We start from the raw sequence: 24716 nt of genomic DNA on the forward strand, positions 1-24716 counted from the left end.
TCCCATTCTTTCACCACACCATCGTCACCAGTGAGAATCTCTAGGAAGAAAATATTTTCAAGTCATGTCACTGGAAACTCAGAATCTGTCTAGAGGCTGTAGCTTTCTTTTTATGATACAACAATTGTCTAAAGTGATAATGAAGGACAGAGTTGGCTGGTTCCCTTTTGCTATTCGTTTTTCAAAATTTTCTAAGACTTTTCTTATTTGGTTGAATTTTTTAAATGTTCCATCAGTGTTGTGAAAGTCCCATAGACAGTGTATTACTCCTGAAGCACTCAATGTATACTGTTTTCTCATATTTTGCCTAAATTTGTTATAGGGAATGAGTTTTCTAACATTTTTCTTCCACTTAGTGTTTACTGAGAGACCAAAGAGAACAAGTAAGTTGACTTGACTTAGTCTTTGCGTCATGCATGTCATATTCATTCTTTGATATGATTTGTACTATGGGCAATTATGGCATATAAATTGAGTATGTTAAATCAGGGATCCCCAAACTCAAGGCCATGAAGTCGTACTGTACTGTTAGGAACCTGGCCACACAGCAGGAGGTGAGTAGTGGGCAAGTGAGCCTTACTGCCTGAGCTCTGCATCCTGTCAGATCAGCATTAGATTAGATTAGAATCTAATGGCATTAGACTCTCATAGGAGTGCAAACTCTATTGTGAACTGGGCATGTGAAGGATCTAAGTTGCATGTTCCTTATGAGAATCTAAAACTAATGCCTGATGATCTGAGGTGGAACAGTTTCATCCCGATACCATCCTTCTTCTCCAACCTGGTCCATGGAAAATTTTTCTTCCATGAAACTGGTCCTTGCTACTAAAATGGTTGGGAGCAATGTGTTAAACTGTTACTCATTTTTAATATAAACCCTTCTTCTTGTATTTTACTTTGTCTGTCTCTTTGGCGGTTCACACCCAGAATGTGAAGTTCTAAATATCACCACTTTAAGTGATCACACACTGAGTAATGTTCGTTTGGCAGCTGTCCTTTTTTATTGTCTTTCTGGAGTGCAGTCATTATTAATGCTTCTTTGTCCACTAAACTTTTCTTATCAGAATGTCGTATCTGAGACCATGTCTGTCAGCCCCATTTTTTAGGTGAAAAATTATGGAAAGCAATATAAATTTGCACTGTCATCTAGCTCCTAAATGTCTCAACTGAACCTCCTTCCTTTCAAAAATTTTGGGTGCTATTGCCGTTAGTATCTGTCTATATGATCTTAATTACAATATTATAATTATTGTGTATATCAAAAGTAGGAAGGAGGCAAGATCTGATATTTTCCCTAGGTTCTATTTTTAGGCATATTATATTTGACTTTAGCTTTACTTTTCAACATTACGTTTGTATTGAGAATTTAATGTAAAGAAATTGGGTAGGTGTCTATAAGTTCCAATTACTGTCAATAAACACATGATCAAAAATGCTTGGTCAGTAATAAGTGGAAAATTTCATCAGGCTTTAGGTCTGCAATACTGATAATGTTATCAAATAACTATTTGAAATTCACCATTGTACTAAGAGATATGTTTTCCATTACTTGAGTATATACTGATACAATTATTATGACATGTATCTGTAAGAACTTCATCTACAAAGGATCTCTGTACTGAAGAAATGTGGAACAATATAGTAACCAATACATTGAAATATCCAAATTAATTACATAAGAAGCAAATTATTCCAAAAACTTGGAATAATTAAATTGTTCAACACTCTGAGTAGTTATAACCATGAAACACCTTCTAACTGAAACAATCAATAGTTTCAACTTTTTTATTTTATTCTATTATGTCCCCATAAATATATTATTTGATAATGCTATACTGGTTCACAATACAGTTGTCTCCATTTGATTCTGCACTGAGGTGTGAATACAGCATTTAGAATGTAGAGTCCTTTCATATTTATGTGCTGTGCATTTTCATGCTGAGAAGTGAATCTTTGACATTTTGGTGTAGTGATGTGAGAATGCAGTTATGCTCTATTTCAGTATTTTGTATGAAACATACACAAAAAAATTCATCATGTCAAAAAAGAAAAGCTTCAGTCTGTGGAAGACAAGTAGCCGTATTCTCTAGGAAATGTTTATTTGACACTTGTGTGTCGATTTGGGAATTTATGACCTTTGTATTACCATATAACTGTCGATTACTTGGACAGCCACACAACCTTACATGCTTTTGTTCATTAACCTTGCTTCCATATTGTAATTAAACTTTACTCACTTATTTTATTTACCCTTTCTCACTGATTTTGTAGGAGGAAATGTAGAATAGGAATTCCATATTATTTAGGATATAGGTTTCAGCGCTTTCAGAAAGCAATAGAGAGTAAAACAATATAAACATTTAGTTCTTTCTCATGTAACAGTGTAAGCCATTTTCAAACCTGAATTCCATCTTTGGTCTATGGGTAGTTACCATGTTCACATTCATGCTAATAGAAGTGGGAAAGAGGGAAGCAGCTCCTTTACTATTATATTTATGAGCCAGAAGTGACACAAATCAATTCTTCTTTTATCTCATTGTCTGTAAACTGATCATATCAGCATGGCAACAGCAGAGGGTGCTGGGAAGTATTGCCTTTTGCTGGATGGACATAATCTCCATCAAATGTCTAGAATCATAGGGAAAGGGGATGACAGATATTGAGAGAGGATAGAAATAAAAGTCTCTGTTACAGGTGTGCATCATCATTAGTGTTTGACACATGAGATCAGTAAAGCACTTAGTAGCAAAGAAAACACTCTTAGTACCTGGTGCATACATGTTGGTTACATAGGTAGTTTTTAAAAATGGAAATGCCAGGCTGGGCATGGTGGCTCACGCCTGTAATCCCAGCACTTTGGGAGGCTGAGGTGGGCGGATCATGAGGTCAAGAGATCGAGACCATTCTGGCCAACATGGTGAAACCTCGTCTCTACTAAAAATACAAAAATTAGCCAGGCGTGGTGGCATGTGTTTGTAGTCCCGGCTACTCGGGAGGCTGAGGTAGGAGAATCGCTTGAATCTGGGAGGCGGAGGTTGCAGTGAGCCGAGATCTTGCCACTGCACTCTAGCCTCGTGACAGAGTGATGCTCCGTCTAAAAAAAAAATAAAGAAAAAAAAAAGGAGATGCTTTCTCTTTCTGTAGTTGGAAATGCCATAGTTATTGATCTTGTGTATTTATAACTACCATCTTGTTCTATGTTACATTGTGTAAAATAAAAAATATTTTTAATTAACTATGACTTAATGAAGATAGTTCATTAAGCCCACTGTATTAAGATAAGTCTGTTTGCATGTTTCCTGATTTTAACTATTGTGTGTGACATTGCTCATGAAAAGTATCTCACTTTTAGAGTTTTCTCTAACTAATACTACCAGAGTTCATTAAGGAAATTATCTCATTGAATGTACATCATTGTTACTTCTAAAGATTTATGTCTCTTGAGCCATGAGAAGTTTAGTTTCTTCTAAGTACTAAGATAAAGCCCTATGTCTTACTCAAAATCAGTCTGTTATCTTCACAAAATGGAGTCTTTTTTAAAGACTCTAAAATTTTGGTAGTTTTACTGAAATCAAAGCACCTGGACAGCATGTTACTGACAGTATTGAGAAGTAGAATTGGAACATCTACTATACAAGGCTTTTAAAAAATATTGGATGGCTTTCTTTGTTTGGTATTGAAATTGACATAATAGGTTACAACCGTTGTTTCTTCCTTTATTTTATAAAAATAACCAGAAAATAATAGAATAGAAAATATCAAAGTGTGTTGGCTATGGTTAGGGCAAGTGTTATTTTGTGAAAAATGTTTTTCAGCTGTGTGTGTGTGTGTTTGATGTGTGTGCTTGCACATACACGCTGCAATAAAATAGAATGTATTTTTTAAATGTGGCTCTAAAGTTTGATAGTCAATGCTATGCAATGTGAGGACCCTGATGGACTAAACACCTTTTTCCCATAGTATACTCAACACCTATCAGTAAGTAGCTATTAGTGAGTTAAATAAGTATTGAATGACTACAATCAGTGTCCCAAACACTGTGCTAAGAATTTAAAAAACAATAAAGAAATCTGAATTAAGTGTTTAGGTTTGTATTAAATTGAGTCAGAAATATCATAAGACATTCAAAAAGAACAACCATATTGCACAATTTCAGGAGTGGGACGTAGTCAGGTAGACGGACTGGACATGGGTATAATTCCTTGTTTTTTTTTATTTTTTTTATTTTTGAAGTTCTGTGGGTAATTTTACTCTAGAGCCAAGTTTAAGAATCACTGTTACAGATAACTGAAGAGACGGACCTTTGATCTTTGTTTTAAAGGAGCCCATTTCTTTTTCTCTTTCTGATTGTCCATCTTCTGATAGATTTCCTCTCATAGCCTCATAAAACATGACAGTACCAAAAAGGTTAAACAAGCATGCAAGGGAAAGAACATCCAGTAAGACCCGTTTAGGTAACTGATCAAACTTTATATATTGTTCTGACAAGTTTTTCTTTCTTTGAATTTTTGTTTTTAGAGTACATGAGAAAGAAGGGGTTAAAGGGAAAATGCAGTAAAATCCATTATGATAGTCACTATGAAGCAGGAACTACAGGAAGATGTTATAGAGATGAATAGTCACTTTTTCAACACCAAGTGCTTTACTTGTGTCTACCCAAAAGATTTCCCTTGAACTTACGTCTTGCTACCACCACTCCCCTCCCTTAATGCCACTGGAATACTGCTGTGGCCTCAATCAGTCTCTTTGGCCACCACTATTCACACAACAAAAGTAGTAATCATGCTGAAATAGGATCTGATCATCATTCCTCACTAAAACTCTTCCATAACTCCATATTTCCTTCCAGATAAAGAAAAGTCCCACAAAGGTTTTCAAGGCTCTTCTTGATTCGGTCACAGCTGTGTCTCTAGTCACTTCTCCTATTAAATTATGTGATTCAGCCATTCTGAACTGTTTTTAGTTTTACCTTATCTGAAGTTTTTTTAACCTCCATTTTTGGACATGGGGCTAGAGCTATCTTTATTTTCATATTTATATTCTTGACTTAGATGCCTTTTTTCTATTTGATACAATTATTTTACTTGTAATGATCTACTCTATACCTTCATACTTTAGCCTGGATTAATGAATCATCTTCCTCACCCCCTGCCCCACACAAACCCTATGTTCCTGCTCTCTTTCTACATGTTCAGACTGGACTTTTACTGTAGTATTGCACTTCTTCACCCCCTTTATTATAATTGACTAGTTACATGTTTGTTTCCACCACTAGAAGTTAAGCTTCTTAAAGACTGTAGATTCTCTCTGACTTTTTCATTGACAAATGTTTGGTGCCTAGCAAAGTGGCTGGTACATAGTAGGAACTTTATAAGTATTTTCAATTATTGATTTTAAAATGCAACTCTTTTGACTGTAAAGTAAATTTATAGGTGGTTTAACAAAGTTGGCAATTTTTGGGGGATTATAACATTGCCCGAACCCAGGGGGAATACATTTTACATTATTATAATTTTGGTATTACACTATTAATGAAATAAACAAATAGGAATAGTGATATTAGAAGTGGTGATATTGGTAATAACAGCGGTAATAGTGAATATTATTCCAGGCTCAATTCTTAACATGATCTATCCTTTTAACTCTTAAAATGGTCCTTGAGGTCGATATTCTTAACACTCTTTTATGGATAAGAAAATTAAGACTATCAAAGGTAACAGAAAAGAAGTTAATGGCAACTAAAGCATGGAAAATGAGTTTTATGAAGAAAGAAAAAAAAAAACAGTGCAAATATCCATACTTCAATTGTGACTCTAAGCCAATATGACTCTGTCTACATTTCAGCATCTCACTTAAGATTCTAAAGAGGGTAAGCTCATACTCAAGAAGAATTAGTCTTTATATTTAGCCTCACTTTTCTCATTGTTATCACAAATTGGTTTTCTTTTAGTTACCATCAGAAAATAATATTTTTTAAATGTGAAGATTCCCAAATATTATAACAGACAAAGAAGAGATAATTATAATTAAGAAAATCCATTGATAGATTGTGGTATTAAATTTGCTACAGAGTGGCCCTTAGTTAAATTTCTCATGCCTTCACAAAGCCAGAATTCTTCTCTATAACAGTTACTCTTAATTGGCTTCTTAATCAGGAATTTCTAAATTGTACATAGTTGTGTATACTTTCTATTTATTTAGAGGAAAATGCAATAAAGTTTTTAGACCATTCACGTTACTTCTATCCCCAGATAAAAATGTAGATTGTTTAGTCACTATCGGCAACTATGAATAGATTATTTTTAAAAATAAACCTGACTTAATTGTAAGCAAAAAGCAAGTCTTGAGTATTTTGCCAATCTACTTTTTTATTTGTAATATTTTTTAATCTAGTGTCACTTGTAAGTACTTGGGTATAATTGTAAAATGGCTCCCAAGAATTTGGAAATGAGGGAAATAGAATTCCAGCTGAGAGTTCATTAAATCATTACTTAATGAGTTCATGCAAAGCCCCAGAAGGAGATAAAATAGATGTAGGGCAATTATTCTTTGATCATATTAACATATCTATAGAAAGCACATATTAATCTGCAGAAGCAGGCAGTGGGGGCTGGTCATCTTTAGAAGTGTTGAGGAAGAAAAGGAACCTGCAGAAATATCAGAAATATTGACAGTGTCTCTTTTAAGGCACCTGAATCAATGGACCAGGAGTTCTTTGAGCCCAGGTCATAACATAAACAGAGAAGTCCATTTTAAAGACCTCTGAATCTCCTTGTTCTGATTCCAAGCTCACCAAACTGCCACTGATTCCTAAGTAGTTTGATTATGGGAGATGAGTGTGGGAAGGGGAGGTTGCAGTGAGGTGAGATGGTTCCACTGAACTCCAGCCTGGATGACAGAGTGAGGCACTGTTTCAAAATAAATAAATAAATAAGAAAGAAAGAAAAGAAAGGAAGACAAAAGAAAGGAAAAGTTTATTCTGTGTTCATATATAATGAAATATATGTCATTTATAGTAAAGAATATAGTTTTCTTTTTGTTATTTTTGGTTGTGTGCATATATCCCTCTCCTGTCACCCACACAAACACAGTATATTAAACATTTATGAGAGTTGGTGTTGGTTTTTATCCTTGAATTCCATATTTCAGCACATTTCTGAACATATAATAGAACATCAATAAAGTTTTTTGAAGTTAAATCATTGGAAAATTAAAAAAGAGAAACAATTGAAGAAATGAAAAGCAATGTAATAACTTGTTGAGAAATTTTGAGATTATACATGATTACTTCACTGCTTAAAATTCATGGCTCTTTCCAAGCATCCTCTTTTATCTTTTTTTGTTTTTGACAAAATGCAAAGACATATTCATTAGTTCTGATTAACGACTCAAAGGCACTCTTAAGTCATTCTTACTTTGATGCCTTATAATTATGTCAAGTATTACATTACTGTGCTGAATATCAGATATTTTCTTTAAGTATTTTTGTTAATTTTTAATGATAGTACTCGCTAGGGTATTTAATGAACGTTTTGTGATGAAGATGATGATATAAGGAAACATTTTTAAAAATCATGGCTTTTTCTACTTGTAGAAGTCTTTACATATTGTAGATGATCAATAAATATCTGTTGAAGTATTGATTAATTAATTAATGATTAACTTTAATTAACCCTATTAACTCATTATGTCTTCCATATTATTGTAAAAAGGAGATAATTTATTAATCAATAAGGTTATTTTAACTTTCCGTAGCTTATATTTTTATTTTAAAGGACCTTTTATTAAAAAGCACAAATTATATTTTAACATATTTTATCTTCTTTGCATTTACCTTCTTTGCATTTATCTTCTTTGTATTTCTTTGGATGGAGACATGGAGGAATTTTTATTATATTTTTCTATATGTGTTTCGTGGAATAAAGACATACTTATGGTAGTTACCTAAATTAAAGAAGTAAAACAATTCTTTTTGGTGTTTTCATTGTTTAAGCATTAATTTTAGTAGTTTCCAATGGTTTAATTAACTCTTAAAGAGAAGTTGATAAGAGAACTGGAAAATTAATGAACTAAGCAAAATGTTGTCTTTCAACTGCTGTTTGTGGCTGCCAGTTACATTTTTTTTGTGGGAGCTAATTGTCATTTGAACCTGGAAGGGGTTATTATTGAACATATACTATGGGTATTATCTTAGTCTTGTTGGGCTGCTATGCCGAAATAGCATAGACTGGGTGTCTTTAATAACAAACATTTATTTTCTCACAATTCTGGAGTCTAGAAGTCTGAGATCAGAATGCCAACATGTCTGGGTTCTGGTGAAGGCCCTCTTCCTGGCTTGAAGATCTCTCCCTTCTCCCTGTGTGTTCTCATGTGGCCTTTCCTTAGTTTATCCACATGGAAAGAGAAAGACCTCTGACGTTTCTTCTTTCTATAAGGGCACTAATACCATGATAGGGGCCCCACCTTCATGAATGTAACTAAAACTAATTACACCCCAAAGGTCCCATCTCCAAATACCATCACGTTTAAGATTAGGGCTTCAGCATGTGACATTTGTCCTTAGGAGCATCATGATGTTTTGTTTTGTTTTCCATTTGGTAATCATACTATAGGTCTGCATTGTCCTCTAGGGGTAGAATATTGATGTTGAAGGATAAATTTTAGAATACTTAATAAAATTAGAAGTTATTGAGATAGTGGATATCGTCAAGAAGACCTTTGGAACATCACAGTACACAACCCTTCCCCTCCACCTCCCACAATTCAATGAAGCTGAATGTGGAGAATTCAAGACTACATTGTATTCATGTGCATAGTACACAATGGTTTTCAAATAGAGCTAGGAGATGTACTATTGGATAACTATTTTCACATTGCAAACCACATAGCTCTTATCTTACAAATTGCTGCTATGTAAAGTTTGGTGAACTGAAGAAGACATACACAGAAGGAAAGAGGGGTTAGTAAGAGAAAAGGAAAATGGTGTGGAAATGGCAGGGATTGATACAAGTTGGAGGAAACTAGGCATATTTCCATATATGATATATATTTCTTTCTAGAAAAATCTTACCAAAGTACAGAAATGTGAAATTTTGGAGGATAATTTGTGTTTTATCCATTCCTTATTTCCTGTACATACAAGTTAAGCTATGCCATCTTTCATTAGCGGGATTAGATAAAGTGATCTAATAATCTCTTTCTTTGTCATTTAAACAGCTTTTTTGACTCTAAATGCTTAATACCCATATACTCTAAAGCAAGACCAAAGCTTTTAAGGGACTGCATTAGATATTTTAAACAACAAATCTATTTTAGAAGCAATGCAATTGAAATTTATATCAAATCAGTTTTCCTTCAGATCTTGCCTTTGAATGGTTTAAGGGGTGTCCAAAACAGTCATATGGTTCCCAACTTCCCAAATACAGTCTAGTTTGGTTATATTACTTTTTCTGTTTCTTAAACTCATATTACGTAGCACTATTATAAGTTATGCCAGGAATTAATATATAGGGAAAACAATACTGCAAGAATGATTACAATATGAAGTGGAAACATAAACCCTTTTTTTTTTTGTTGTTGGTGTTTTGTTTTTTTTTTGAGACGGAGTCTCGCTCTGTCGCCCAGGCTGGAGTGCAGTGGCGTGATCTCGGCTCACTGCAAGCTCCGCCGCCTCCCGGGTTCACGCCATTCTCCTGCCTCAGCCTCTCTAGAAGCTGGGACTACTGGCGCCTGCCACCACGCCCGGCTAATTTTTTTTGTATTTTTAGTAGAGACGGGGTTTCACCGTGTTCGCCAGGATGGTCTTGATCTCCTGACCTCGTGATTCGCCCGCCTCAGCCTCCCAAAGTACTGGTATTACAGGCGTGAGTCACCGCGCCCGGCCAGGAAACATAAACTCTTAAATGCATTATTAAGCATTAATACTGTGGACATCTAAGAAAGTTTTATTTTTGAAACAACGTTTTGATTTATTTGCTTTCCTATCTCCAAATATGTAAGGAATCTTGATGTGTGTTATCATCTTCTGATTAACCATGCAGTGCCACCTGGTGTGCAGATGGAAAGAACATTACACAGCAGAGGCTCTGTTCACACCCACCCCCACCATACACAAACTTACATGGCAGAAAGTTAACAGATGTTCATTTTGCTTGTGTTACTGAGATAAATTGTACATCCAACTCTTAATTCATAAGTTAAATTTAGAGAATAAGATATTGATATTTGGGTTAATCAAAGATTATATTAACATATCCATTATGAGAATAAAGTAATATTTAATTGGAAAATTGCTTCTTTGGATCTTTCAGGTCTTACTTTGTGTTTTTATTTTTTCTTTTTTTTTAAAAAAAATTACTTGGTAGTTTTGTCTGTTGAGCCTTATCTATATTTTACTGATAAATTTATCATTCCTAGAATATTGTAGTTTAAAACTGGTTGCTATTTATTTTTTCTCTGGTTAAGTTTCCATTTTACAGGAAAAAAATAGCCTTTCTTTTGTCTTTTATGGAGATTGTATCGCAGTCAGGTATTTTTCCACTTCTCTTACTCTTTTAATGCCACTGTTGGTTGATCACATTTTAAAGTGTATTTTTAAGCTTCTGCAATATACCTAGCAGTGTGCTAGCAATTATATATTACAGAAAAATTAAAGAGGTTATGATATATTTAGAAAAGTAATTAAACTAATGCATTTTAAAAATACAAACTTTGTGCATATAAATGTAATAAATAAATAGAGTAGCTGCATTTATTGAAGTTCTGTGCAAAGTCATGTTTAATTCTCACAAAGTAATTTTGGATTGGTATTATTCATATCTCTATTTCACATTTATGTAAATGGTGTCTAACAGATATTAAGTAACCTTCTCAAGTACTAGAACCTGGATTTAACTGAGGCCCCTCTGAAACCAAAGCCCTACTCTTGGCTAATACATTAAGTTGGCAGAATTTAAATAATCATTTTTTAAAATTTATTTTATGTTTTCTTAAAAAGATTTTAATTTTTTTAAAATTTGTGGTAAAGTACACATAGCATAAAATATACCATCTTCATCATTTTTAAGTGAATGGTGGGATTAAGTACATTCACATTGTTGTGCAACCATCAGCACTATTCAACCACAGAACTCTTTTCATCTTGCAAAACTGAAACTATACCTTTTAAGCAACGAATCTATGAATTTAACTATTCATATGGTCCTATGGGTGTGGGTGGAATCATACATTACATATTTTGTGTGTGAATGGCTTATTTCACGTAGCATAATGTCTCAACCTTCATGTTGTGACATGTGTCACAATTTTATTCCTTTTTAAGATTAAATAATATTCTTTTATGTATGTATCACATTTTGTTTAACATTCATCAATCAATGGACATTGGATGGTTTCTGACTTTTGGATATTGGAAATAATGCTCCCATGAACATAGGTTATAGAAATATTTCTTTGAGTCCTTGATTTCATCTCTTTTGGCCACACATCCATATGTGGAATTGCTAGATAATTTGGCAACTCTGTTTAATTTTTTGAGGAGCCAACATACTGTTTCCAAAGTAGCTACACCATTTTATATTTCACCAACAGTGAAAAAAAGTTCCAGTTTCTTCACATCATCGCCAACATTTGCTAGTTTGTTTTTGTGTGTTTTTTGATAGTAGCTCTCCTAATGGCTGTAAGTAGTAAATAATGATTGTTAATTTACTTTTCATTTGCAGCCTGCTTGTTACCAACAGAAACTTGCAGTGATAATATATGGACAAAAAAATTTTAAAAGGTGTGCAAATACATGATTAATCAGCAAGATGAACTAGAAAATAAGAACCTCTCATATAAAAATTAAATGGCATTCATATTTTTTGGTATTTTGAGGGCCTCAATTAGATTATATGCCAAAGGGATGAAGAGAGAGGGACAAATTCAGTAGGAAGATCAGTTTTGAAGTGGCAAATTGTAGAGAGGACTATTAAGAGATAGCAGAATATCTTATATTTAAATTTCTAATAAAACAAGTGATTTGTCTACAAAATTTGTCTATAAATGAACAGTTATCAAATATTTTATATGTTGTGGGCTATATGGTCTCTTTTGTAGATATTCAACTCTCTACATTTGTAATGTGAAAGCAGCCTTAGAGTATATGTAAAAAAATAAATATGGCTATGTGCCAATAAAGCTTTATTTAAAAAAATGAGTAGAGGAGCAGATTTACTCAGCAGATGATGCACCAAAAAATTACATAAGAACATTAATTGCTTATATTTCTTTCGTTTTAAGAAAAAACATTTTAAGTGGAAGTCCAGTTAAAATATAAATCAAGTGAACTTTTATCTAATAGAACATAACTTGTTTTGCGTGCACGCATCTGTTTGTGGAAATCACTTAAGAATGCCAACATAGGTAGCAGAAGAGATATCTATCACTGATTATTGTGTACTAGCCTTTAAAATAGCTGAATTTTTGTGAATCCCCACATTTTGGTGTTCATGAAACCAACCATGTTTCTCACAGCTTAATATTTTAGCAAATAGCTTATTTTGAAAGGTGTATCCAAAAATTATCCAAAAATATATTTTCCTGATACCATGCTTGTGTTAATTTTTTAAAAATATTACTAACATGAGTAAAGCTGCTGTTTTTATTTCTAAAGTGTAATGTTTTATCCTTTTAAAGTACATCTTCAATAAATAGGTTCATACTTGATTTTGTAATCAAAGAAAACACACACACACATGACCAAGAATGAAAACACAGAAGGGGCCAGGTAGGGTAGGTCATGCCTATAATCCCACCGTTTTGGGAGGGTGTGGCAGGGGGATCGCCTGAGATCAAGAGTTCCAGACCAGCCTGGGCAACATAGCGAGACCTTTTCTCTACAAAAAGAAAAAAATTGCCATGCACAGTGCCATGTACCTATTCAGTAGGCTGAGGTGGGAGAATCACTTGAGCCCCGGAGGTCAAGGCTGCAATGAGCCATGATTGTGCCACTGCACTCCAGCCTGGGTGACAGAGCGAGACTCTGGTTCTAAAAATAAAATAAAATAAATCACAGAAGGAATAAATGAGAACTGAAATTAGTCAGTTTCTATTCAGTGATGGTGGTTCTAAAAGTATATCTTAGACACTATTAATGAATGGTTTTATTTTTCTTACCAATTTTTGATAACTTAAGAAAAAAGAAAATATACATATACAAAAAAATTTATCTTTGCCTCTAGGCTAGGACTTCTTCTATAAAACCTCTTTAACTTTTCCTTTTCACTTTGTTGTTCTGTCTCTGGATTCGTCATGATGAATTCTAACAATTAGCAGCTGTTGACTTCAGCCAGAAAATAACAAAAAGCCATCCAGACCACAGTTCCTTTTATTCAAGGTGCTCAGGGCAGTACGCTGGAATTATTTTAGAAGATGTCCTTAACTTTTTATGCAAGCATATTCATCATCTTGCTATAAATGACAAATAAGTGCACATTTGTTATGTAGCCAAATTTGTTAAAAACCATAGGAAAAGTATTACTGATAAATTAATTAAAGATAGACTCATCTGAATACTGAATAAGAAAAATACCTGGATATTTGAATAGAATTTGTGATTTTTCTTCATTTAGAAGATAATGTGATTAGGTATAAATGCATTCTTTTATGGTGGATCAAAACATGTTAATTCAAAATCTGTTTGATCTGTTGTAAAAATATATTAAATTCAAGACTGACTAATTCAGTCTTTTATTCCTTTTGCCTTAAACTGGATGCAAGTTGGCCTTTGTGCTACTTAGAAAAATGCAAATAGAAAAAGCAAAAATAAAAACAATGTGAAAAAGGATTGATAATGAAGAATACTATTTTTATTTTATGGGAGGCATAATCACTTACTGTATTAATGTCTATTTGTAACTACTAAAATATAAACATTTTAAGTATATGGACTCAAATTTTTTTCTAAAGCAAACCACTCTGGCACAGTCAAGTAAATACATTATTGGGATTTTGTGTGTATGTTTGTTTTCCTCTCCTGTTGACTGTAGAAATATTTGGTTAATGGAGTACTCTAGGGCAAGTTGAATCAATGTTATGTTTGTGCCTTTCTTTCCCATTCTAATGTGGTTTTGGTAGCTATATTACCAGAATTTCTGACAGAAACATTCTGGGCGATAATATGAGATCATATGGGGCTTAGAAAAGACTGAGTATGAGTCTCTAGTGATTGGTCTATCTGTGAGGTTTTCTGTTACCGTGGTAGAGACTGAAATGTGTTAGACTTTTAGTGGTAAAGCAATCTTATGTTTTTCTACAACTGCTTTCCACTATATTTAAGTATGCTCTTTTTTCCCCTGTGTATGTGTGTGTGCGTGCTTGTGTTCTAGCTTCCAGCCTTTTACAACTTATAGTCATTTTTCAGAAAACTGGAAACTTGAGGTGGCAGAGTAAGGAAAAACTAAAATTCATAAAGGCACCATAAGCTTAAAGTTATTTTCACTCAAAGACCTTTGTTTCTGTAGGATCAGAAAGCAGCCTGAAATCAACAAGTTATATGAGAAGCAAAATTCCCTAAAGAGGTTAAAAGTTTTTGACTACTAAGACCTCTAATAAGAGGAAGTAAAATAAGGCAGTGATTGAGAAAACTTTTGATTTAACATATATTAAAAACATTAGTTTTGAATAGTTTTATACCCAAGGTATAAAACTAATGTATAGTTATATACATATTATGTAGATAGATGATATGTACATGTATATTTGTATGTGTGTTTTACTTAATTATGCCCTCACAACCTTAAAATACTATTTGAAATGGTACTTTAAGCTATAGTTTAAAATACTAAACTCATAGCTATATATATATATACACACACACACATATATGTTTTGAATAGTTTTATACCTATAGCTATATATATACACACACGCACACATATATATGCACATACACACACATATATATGCCCTCATGACCTTAAAATCCTATTTGAAAAATCTAATATTTATAAGTTATCCTTAGAATCCAACTTTATCATTGATAAAATATCAACAGCCGTGTGCTTAAAATAGTAATAAATCATCTTCATTCTCATAATTTTAATAATGCTAAGGATTTCACTCACATTATTGCTTATATAACTTCATTTATTCATTCACTAAATACCAAGTTCCTGCTCTGTGATTGATATGCCCTTGTTATCAAGAGGCATATAGTTTTGGGGGGAGACAGACACGTAAATATTTTCTGATTGGTGACTTTATTCCTTTTTTCCCACAATATATAAAACAATATGAAAGCATCCAAAAATATTTGTTTACTTACATGTGTATAATTCTATTCATTCATCCTAGACTATAACCTCTGTAGGAAAAGGGTAATTCAGGAGACATGCTGGGGCAGGGATTAGGAGTGTACCCAGATACAGGGAATGTCATATGTAACAGCTCTGTGTTCTTGCTAGAGTTTTCACTTCCAGAGACATGTGCTGACAAATAGGGACAAACAGATAAACCAGGGCCAGATCAGGAGACTTCACATGGTAATGCAAATGTGTTTAGTTATCTGTAGTTATTGAATGTTTACTTTGATGTGAGAGGTAAGAGATTAGAGAGATTGATTTGGTTGCACTGTGAAAATGGATTGCAGAAGAGCAAGACCAGCACTGGGTGATTTTTACGTTGTGGCTATTGGACTAATTCAAGCAAGAAAAAATTGAGCACCTAAGGTAGGGCTGCAAGAGCTGAGAGCAGGAAACAAACATAAGGAAATACAATGAATGAGTCTTGGTTACTGATTAGATACTGTTAGTGAAGGACAGGAGTCAGAAGGAGAAGGCAGGGTAAAGATCTAAGAAATAGGTACAAGTCAGGGGATGTTTTCAACACTTCTTTTGACCAGATAAATGGACGGTGGTGACAATTACCCAATAAAATAAAATAAGGGAGATTATGAGATATTTTCTGATGTCTTATGTTTGAGATTCCTTGTGACAACCTGGTGGCAATATCCAGGAAGCTCTTAGGTGTACCTGACTGGTTCTGGGGAAATCATACGAGAAGTGTGGGCAGGAGAGGTAGATTTGGTATCCTTGGCTGTAGCAAATGATGCTAGTGGCAGTATCTCCTCTGTATTTGATAGTATGAATCTTGAAGCTAGTTAAATTCTATCAGTATATTATAGTTCATGGTTGTTGGGAGTAATAGAAATAATATAAACTACGTTTTCACTGAAATTGGCACACAGTAAGATGCCATGGCATTGATGAGATTACATATTTGGTTTTCATAACCACCCTTTTCTGAATAAGAAAAAATTACAGCCCAGTGAAACTGTATGACTACCAATTCCACAGAGTGTGATATTCACACACTGAAATGAATATGCTCTAATTCCGTATCTAAGAATATTATCTCAACATGATTTATTCATAGTGTGCTTTGGTGTTGCCATTGGCCCCATCTTTATTTTCACCAGATCATATATTAGATAACTCTGTGTGGCTAGAGCAATTTTCATGATAATATGGCAAAAAAGGTTAGTCCACATGATGATTAACTTTTGTTAGCACAGTTTTGTATTTTTGTTTTTGTTTTGAGACAGAGTCTCGCTCTGTCACTCAGGTTCGAGTGCAGTGGTACAGTCTCGGCTCATTGCAACCTCTGCCTCCCAGATTCAAGTGATTCTACTGCCTCACCCTCCCGCGTAGCTGGGATTACGGGCGCGTGCCACCACGCCCGGCTAATTTTTTTATGTTTTTAGTAGAGATGGGGTTTCACCATGTTGGCCAGGATGGTCTGTATCTCCGGACCTCATCATTCGCCCGCCTCAGCCTCCCAAAGTGAGCACTATGTTTAAATATCAGCTGTTTGATGTACACAGCCAGTATTCATGAATACCATTGAGCCTGCTAAAGAATTGACTTGGGGCCGGGTGTGGTGGCTCACGCCTGTAATCCCAGCAATTTGGGAGGCCAAGGCAGGCGGATCACAAGGTCAGGAGATCGAGACCATCCTGGCTAACATGGTGAAACCCCATCTCTACTAAAAATACAAAAAAATTAGTCAGGTGTGGTGGTGGGCGCCTGTAGTCCCAGCTACTGGGGAGGCTGAGGCAGAAGAATGGTGTGAACCTGGGAGGTGGAGGTTGCAGTGAGCTGGAGCCAAGATCGTGCCACTGCACTCCAGCCTGGGCAACAGAACGAGACCCTGTCAAAAAAAAAAAAAAAAAAAAAAGAATTGACTTGGAAATAGTAAATATTTCCTTTGTGTAAAAATATAGCTTCTAAAAGAAAAGGTATTGTGTGTGTGTATATGTATATATACACATGTATGTGTATATATGTATATACATATTTAAAAGGAGACAAATGGGGGAAGAAAATCTTTTACTTAGAAATATTAGATTGGGGCCTTTTAAAAACCAAATTTCTTTAATAATAATTAACATATAGCATGTTTTATAAAAGTTGATGATTTATTTCACAGAGACATGTTCATCATAAAAGTGAGATGTAAATTCATTCCTTTTTTCTTACGAACCAGTAAAGTTATTCTGCAAGAGAAATTTCAATATTTATTGCAATTTGATTGACTTTAAGTTTGCTTCTTCCATAGAACTTTGTTCCTGGAATTCTATATTTTTTTATTGTATCAAAGCGTAGTATATGTCTTAACACATTTAAAAATTATCTTATTTGGCGAGTATCAACTAGATGGGTCTCTAAAATTAACTTTTTCCCATAGTCACAGTTAAATATTGTATTCTCCTAAAGTAGGGGAAGAAAATATGCATTATGCATTATGGAAACATAACATCAGTCCTCCTCAATTCTATATGTTTCCATAATGCGGAATAATTGAACATATGGTCTCTACCATTGTAGGCTAATTGGTATACACACAAGAAAATGAGGGGGAAGGAGGTGGAGAGAACATTGTAGGCAAGTCTTTGATCTTCGGATTTATGTTTACCTTCTTCAAATGAATCTGTAATAATGAGTTCATTACAACTCTAATATTTATACCTACATATATGGTATATGTTAAATGAGCAGATATTTTTAAACATAACTGGCATTATGCTAAATTATCCCTCCCCTAATATGTAATAGGAAAGAACCAGAAACCCAAACTTGTGGTTTTCTCAACCTTCCGTTGTACCTCATGCAATAATCATGGAGAGGTAAATCATGATACAGTGGCTTAAGGGAGAAGAAGAGGTGAGAGTTTGTTGTCTGGGTTTTGTTTTTCTAATAGAGAAATATGAACACATTTTATGGCAAAATAAAGAAGTGAGTAGAAAACAGATGTTTGAGATGATAATTAAATTTAAGCAGGGATTGAGCAAAACAGAAAGAGACCAGAAAAGAAGAACATAGACAGAAACGTTCCCTTTTGAAAGGTGAAAGGATGTTTTTTTCCCATTGACACATAACTCATTTGGTGAAGACAGAAAAAGTTCTAAGGTGGAACATGTCAGCCAAGTGAGTTCACTTTGCTTTAGCCTCTTAGTGAAGTAGTAAGATTTTATTTACTCCTTTGAGTAGGAAGGCTTTACTAGAAGCTAAAGGTTGGTGGGGAGAGATGAAGAGAGAGAGAAAAAGAATCGAGTCATCTCCAGGAACACACAGAACAGAAAGTGATAAGTGGGGTGAAGAAACTGTACAACATAGTAGAGAAGTATAGACAAGGAACATTACATTGTTTCTTAATTAATTTTACATTTATGATGGGTCTTAATACTAGTTTACGTTTATGGGGTGGAAGGAAGCGAAGAATAAATAAAGCATTTTATTATAACAGAGGGAACAACTAGGGATGATACCTTTATTGAACATTAGTTTTATTGTTTATAATTAAGATAAAAGTAATATATTTTGTACTTTTTACAGTGAAATTAGTGATTATCAAATGGATATTCTGGGAAACCTACAAAATTATCATCCCTTCAAGCATACAAAAATAAGATCAACAAACACACAAAGCTGGCTTGAGCCAGTTTTATTGAGCTATAATAATACTCAGGTTGTAATTAATTGCTTTGAAAAGAAGTTAATCCTATCAGGTTATTAAATAGCTTCATTTAGTAAATTATTGTGACAAGCATATTAGTTGTTAAAATACAGGGACAGTGGCATTTTAGCAAATTGTTAGTCCTTAGCAGCTACTTTTATTTTGCTTAACTATAGTGATAGAACCAACCACCGTGCCAGTACAGAGTATTACTATTGGAAAGAATATAGGGCATTTTCTAAGTTGAAAGTTGAAGTTGAATTCACCCGTAAGCATATTATGCCATGTACACTGGGTTTATTTCAGAATCAGATGACCATATGAATATACAATACTCATATATAGTGAGGTGGAAATTGAAGAAATGAAGGTGAATGGGGAGAAACAAAAGAGAGCAAGAAAATGTATATGAGATTCAATGAAGGGAAGTGTAATTTAGCATTCATTCAAAAACTTTTGAGTTCTTATACTATGTGCACTTTTAAAAATTTCAGGTAAACTTCATAGCATTACATGAAAAAAATAGCAAGTTGAAATATTTAACTTGCTGTTTTATTATTATTATTATTATTATTACACTTTAAGTTCTAGGGTACATGTGCATAACGTGCAGGTTTGTTACATGAGGAATGAAGTAATTCATTTTAAGCTAAGCTTTCAACTTTAGTTGAAGGAAAAAGTGAGTACTGATTTCTATCAAAGACTTAATTAGCCATATATTAAAGAACAATAGTTCAATATAGATGGCATGGAAAATACTTCCCGTTATGGATTGATATTTTTAAATTATACTGTTCAGAGCAATACAGATAACCAAATAACATCCATCACTGAATATGTTGAGCTGATACCACTCTTATACAAATGTGCAGACTGTATTTGTAATCTAATAATTATCATTGAAAGCTTTCCCTTGAATTTCCAGACAGCCAATTTATAAGCAGTCTGGTTGGACTTACGTAATTATATCAAATTTATATATTAATTCTAACAACATTTACCATGATCTGCCATAGGTAGCTGTTATTAAGCATTCGATGAAGGGGAAAACATTTTCCTTGACTTCATAAAAATCAAAGATTCATTGGGTGTAAAGTAACATAATTACAACAAAATATGATAATAACGTAAGTAGTGATAGAGAGATTCCCAGAGATTTTTGGGTGCACAATGGGTAGGTCCAACATTCCTTGGGTGGCTTTTAAGTGTGAGGATGTGTATTGGGGTCAGGGAGAGAGCCATAGAAAACTTCCTAGAAGAAGTGGTGTCTTTACTGAGTTGCAAAGATGATTAGGAGTTAGCAGGAAAAGAGAAGTTAGAGGGAGAAGGTTTTTTTTTTTTTTTTCTGAAAGACGGTTCCAGAGAGCCAGGTGTTCAGTGAACTAGCATTATAAACCTCTAGTGTTTCTGGAGTCTGTGACACTCCCATTTTTGAGTCTATAGGCTGAAGTATTAGGCAAGAAGCAAGTCATACAGTCATAGAGGGATTGTTAGTAGGTTAGAGAAGTTGGGCATTTATTCTCCTGAATATGAAAAGTGATGAAAAGGTTTTCTGCAGTGTAGGCTTTCTGGGTAGACAATGCATTTAAAAGTGATGAGACTGGACATGTGGAGATGGGCTGGGCAGAGGTTACACAGTGCAGGAGAGAGATGATTAGAGATTGAACTTGGGCAAATGCTGAAGTAATTAATTAATATTTAAGTCTAAATTCTTAGGTCTTTTTTCCTTATAATTTAATATCAAGAACTTTAATGAGAACATTAAAAATTAACCACTAGTAAGTAGCTGTTCGAATTACACAATGTTTTAAATTTATGTGGCTTAGTGTTTTCAATGTTGAATTTATCTCTGTGTACATGTAATAAAATCTAACCATTATCATAAAAGTCAAAATAATAATTTTCAACCTAATAAAACTATATTTTCCCAGTATTGATATTGTAGAAATGATGTATTTTGAGCGGCATTTGCAGATTATATAAGATTATTCCTACAATTGGTTTCAAAGCATTTTCTCATATTTATCTCCTTGAATGTTAAACCTCATTAGGAAATATATATTTAGATATGTAGAGAAGACTAATTTATAAAACTAAAACATAAAACTAATTGAAGTGTGTAATCGAGTATTAACAACCATTGAATTCCGGTATAACCAACCAAGATGTTTTCTTGTTCTTTTGGCTTATTTGCTGCAAACTGTAAGTACTATATATAGAATATAACTAGTACTCATGAATAGAAACAAGCAACTGAATACCTTTTAATTTCTGTAGGTGTGTTCCTATAGGTCTGTTTCAACTATCTGTTGGCCTCGAAAGTGTTTGAATATTCATGTGAAATTCAAAAACAAAAGTTGCTCTCTGTTTTAATGATTTTTCAGGAATAATTCTGATTAGCAAATCTGTGGTTCGATTGTTTCTAGCGCATGATCTCTGAGAAGAATTTCAGAAACTACCAGTCTTCAACATTTTCTGCTAGTTATATAATAAATATATTTCTAATTGGAACATATTATTGATGTTGAATTATCAGTTTTCTGATACCGTTATTAAGATAAAAATTGCAGCATAAACTGTTATTTCTAGATTCCCATGGTTCCTTTGTTAGGGAATCATGTTTTATCAGATATATTTGTGACTACAAGAAGATGGATGGTTGTTCATTTACACACGATGTATTAAAAATAAAACCAGTTGCTTAGTCAGTAATGGCAAGAGAATGTGTTTTCACTGATTGAGAGGAGATCATTCAACACTGTCAAAAAATAATTTGCTTTATATTACATTTGCCAACAAAAAATATTGACAACTTTATAAGTCATAAGAGTGAGGCAACTGATGAGCAAGACTGCCTGTTTTAGAATGTGGAAATTTAATTTAAAAATAAAAATTTTAATATTCTTTAGAAGTTTTAGTAAATAAATATCTACAGAAAGTTATAACTCATTTTGTTTTCCCTAAGCCTTGCTTACTGGCAGGCTAATTGAACAGTGAAGGTCCTGAAGAATACAGACTGGGCATGGTGGCTCATGCCTGTAATCTTAGTACTTTAGGAGGCCGAGGCGGGTGGATTATCTGAGGTTGAGAGTTCAAGACCAGCCTGGCCAACATGGTGAAACCCTGTCTCTACTAAAAATACAGAAAATTAGCTGAGTGCAGTGGCTTGCACCTGTAATCCCAGCTACTGTGGAGGCTGAGGCAGGAGAATCGCTTGAACCTGGTAGGTGGAGGTTGTGGTGAGTGGAAATCACACCACTGCATGCCACCCTGTGCTACAGGGCGAAACTTCATCAAAAAGAAAAATAAATAAATAAATAAAATTGTGCAGCAGACTTAAGAAATTGTAGTTGAGTTTTGAATCAAGCTCAAGTTCATTCTTGAAATATTGACCATTCATAGTAAGCAAAGTCACACCTGGAAATAAATCTTATCGATCCAATCAGTCTTTTGAAAAAAAAGCAATTAAAAATTCCTAAGTATTAAGACAAAGTAAAATACAATTTACCAATGGAAATTCTTCTTTATAAAATTAGTTAAATGAGGATTTCATTTAAAAATGGCAGACCAAATGCAAGGGTATCTCTCTATCCTCTCCTGGATTGTCACAAAAAATGAAAGCACAGGATTTGTCAAAAATCATAAGCCCAGAAGGAAAAAAGAATAGAAAGGAGCGGAAATGACAACATTTTGGAAGTTGAAAAACAGATGGCTGCATGAAGTTGGACTCAGCAGACCGAAGAAAGCTGAATCCTTAACCAGACTGGAGAAGTATCATCATGTGTACTACTGAACCTACTTGAAGTTTCAAGATTGGTAATACCAGGTAGCTGTGGAAATGAGAGTGAAGACAAGGCCAAAAACCGGGGGATTTGTGGAGTCTATTAAAAAAGTAGCTAGACCCCTTGATTCCCTCCTTCATCTTGAGTAGCTTGAGATGTCTGTTGTTCAATAAAGAGGATAAACCCAATGTCTAGACCAGAGGACACAAGAGAGAAAGATCTTCCAAGAACAGAAGGGGATTAATGAATTTCTGCATGCTACAAGTGGAGAACATTATTCTCCTTCTTCTTGCTGGGCTGCCAGAACAACTGCTCCGTAGGTAGAATATGACAGTTTGGCTTGGTTATTTGTTGCATAAGATGTGTTGTTGTGAATTATAAGATTGCTAGTTACTGGAAAATGGTACATTTAGATTTACAAATAAAAATGGAAATATGACAACATTAGAGCTCAGGAAATGTAGGTATTTTGAAAAGTCCCTGTCTTCTAAGCCCTTATATTTACATAATAAATAGTGATGTTCTTTAGCAGTTATTTTTATTAAAAATTAAAAAGTAAAATGTGTCCTTCTTTTTAGTTTCCTAGGCATGCTAACCCCTTTTCATCCTGATTTCCCCCAAAACAGTGAAAGCTAAATGACTCAAAAGGAACCTTTAAAGTCAATATTTCTGTTAACTGGCTCACAACACAAGCTAACATGAGTTCATTCAAATTTATATCAAATGTGTACAGTTTTTAAAGTTTTTGTTTCCCTTGGTTGGGGCGGGGTGGAGGTAGAGTCTTCTGCACCAGTGTTTTGTGTATTCCTATGCTTGTTGTTCTAATTTGATTGCTTCTGCTATAAAAAGACTGTTTTTAAGTATTTTAACTTTTATTGTTGTCACCAAAATTTTATATTCCTTGTCCCAGCTGAATTTTAGAAATCAACTTGTTTAAGAAAAAGCAAAGCAAAACAAAACAAATTTAACTCCATAAGAAATTGCTTCTATTACTTTGGATCTGGGAAGCTGGATGTATTTCAGCAGGCAACAGTGGAAGGAACTTGAAAAAAGCATCTTCTGAGAGCCGAAACGGCAGTCACAAATGTGTCTCGCTCTATTTGAGGCTTAACAGAGTAGGAGAGCTAAGCTTCAAGAGATCATGTCTTAGCCTCTAAGGAAAAAGATGTACATACTTTTGTGTGAGCTGTGCAGTAATTTTAAAATCAGGTCTGTGACACTTCTTTGTGGGATCACAGAGGATTTTGTTCATTTTCAAAATTCCTCATCACTAAATTAATTGCTAAAGTTTTTTTCTTAGGAAATGCAAGTGTCAAGTATGCTTGTGTATATTCAAGTAGGTCACGACAGTTAGAAAACTATTTCTGTTATGGTAGCTGATATGGTTTGGCTATCTCCCCACACAAACCTCATTTTGAATTGTAGTTCCCATAATTCCCATGTGTTGTGAGAGGGATGGGGTGGGAGATAATTGAATCATGGAGGCAATTTCCCCCATACTGTTCCTGTGGTTCTGAATAAGTCTCACAAGGTCTGATGGTTTTATAAGGAAAACCCTTTTCTCTTGGCTCTTATTCTCACTTACCACCGCCATGTAAGACATACATTTCATCTTCTGCTGATTGTGAGGCCTCCCCAGCCACATGGAACTGCGAACCCAGTCCACATGGAACTGCGAGTCCATTTTTCTTTATAAATTACCCAGTCTCGGGTATATGTTTATCAGCAGCATGATAGCAGACTAATACCTAGCCCATATTTGATTTTTATTGACTATTTTCACGTTATTTTTATTATTATTTACCATTTAATAGTATGTCTTTTTTTTTGTAAAGGACATTTCTGATGAATAGATCAATGTAGTGATCAAGTTATTCTTTCTAACGGTATGCTTTTGCTGCTCATGTCAAGTAATACATATTGGAGATTCTATACAGAAAG

The 24716-nt window shown here is 34.1% G+C and overlaps 1 protein-coding gene across 15 annotated transcripts in view; it reads left to right on the plus strand.

Annotated features, from left to right (window-relative positions):
* The window catches only part of DPYD (dihydropyrimidine dehydrogenase), an 863430-nt gene that overhangs the window by 261639 nt on the left and 577075 nt on the right, over positions 1 to 24716 (plus strand). The gene's annotated exons all lie outside the window — the stretch shown is intronic.

This window comes from Macaca fascicularis, chromosome 1, assembly GCF_037993035.2.
Source record: "Macaca fascicularis isolate 582-1 chromosome 1, T2T-MFA8v1.1".
Taxonomy (NCBI): domain Eukaryota; kingdom Metazoa; phylum Chordata; class Mammalia; order Primates; family Cercopithecidae; genus Macaca; species Macaca fascicularis.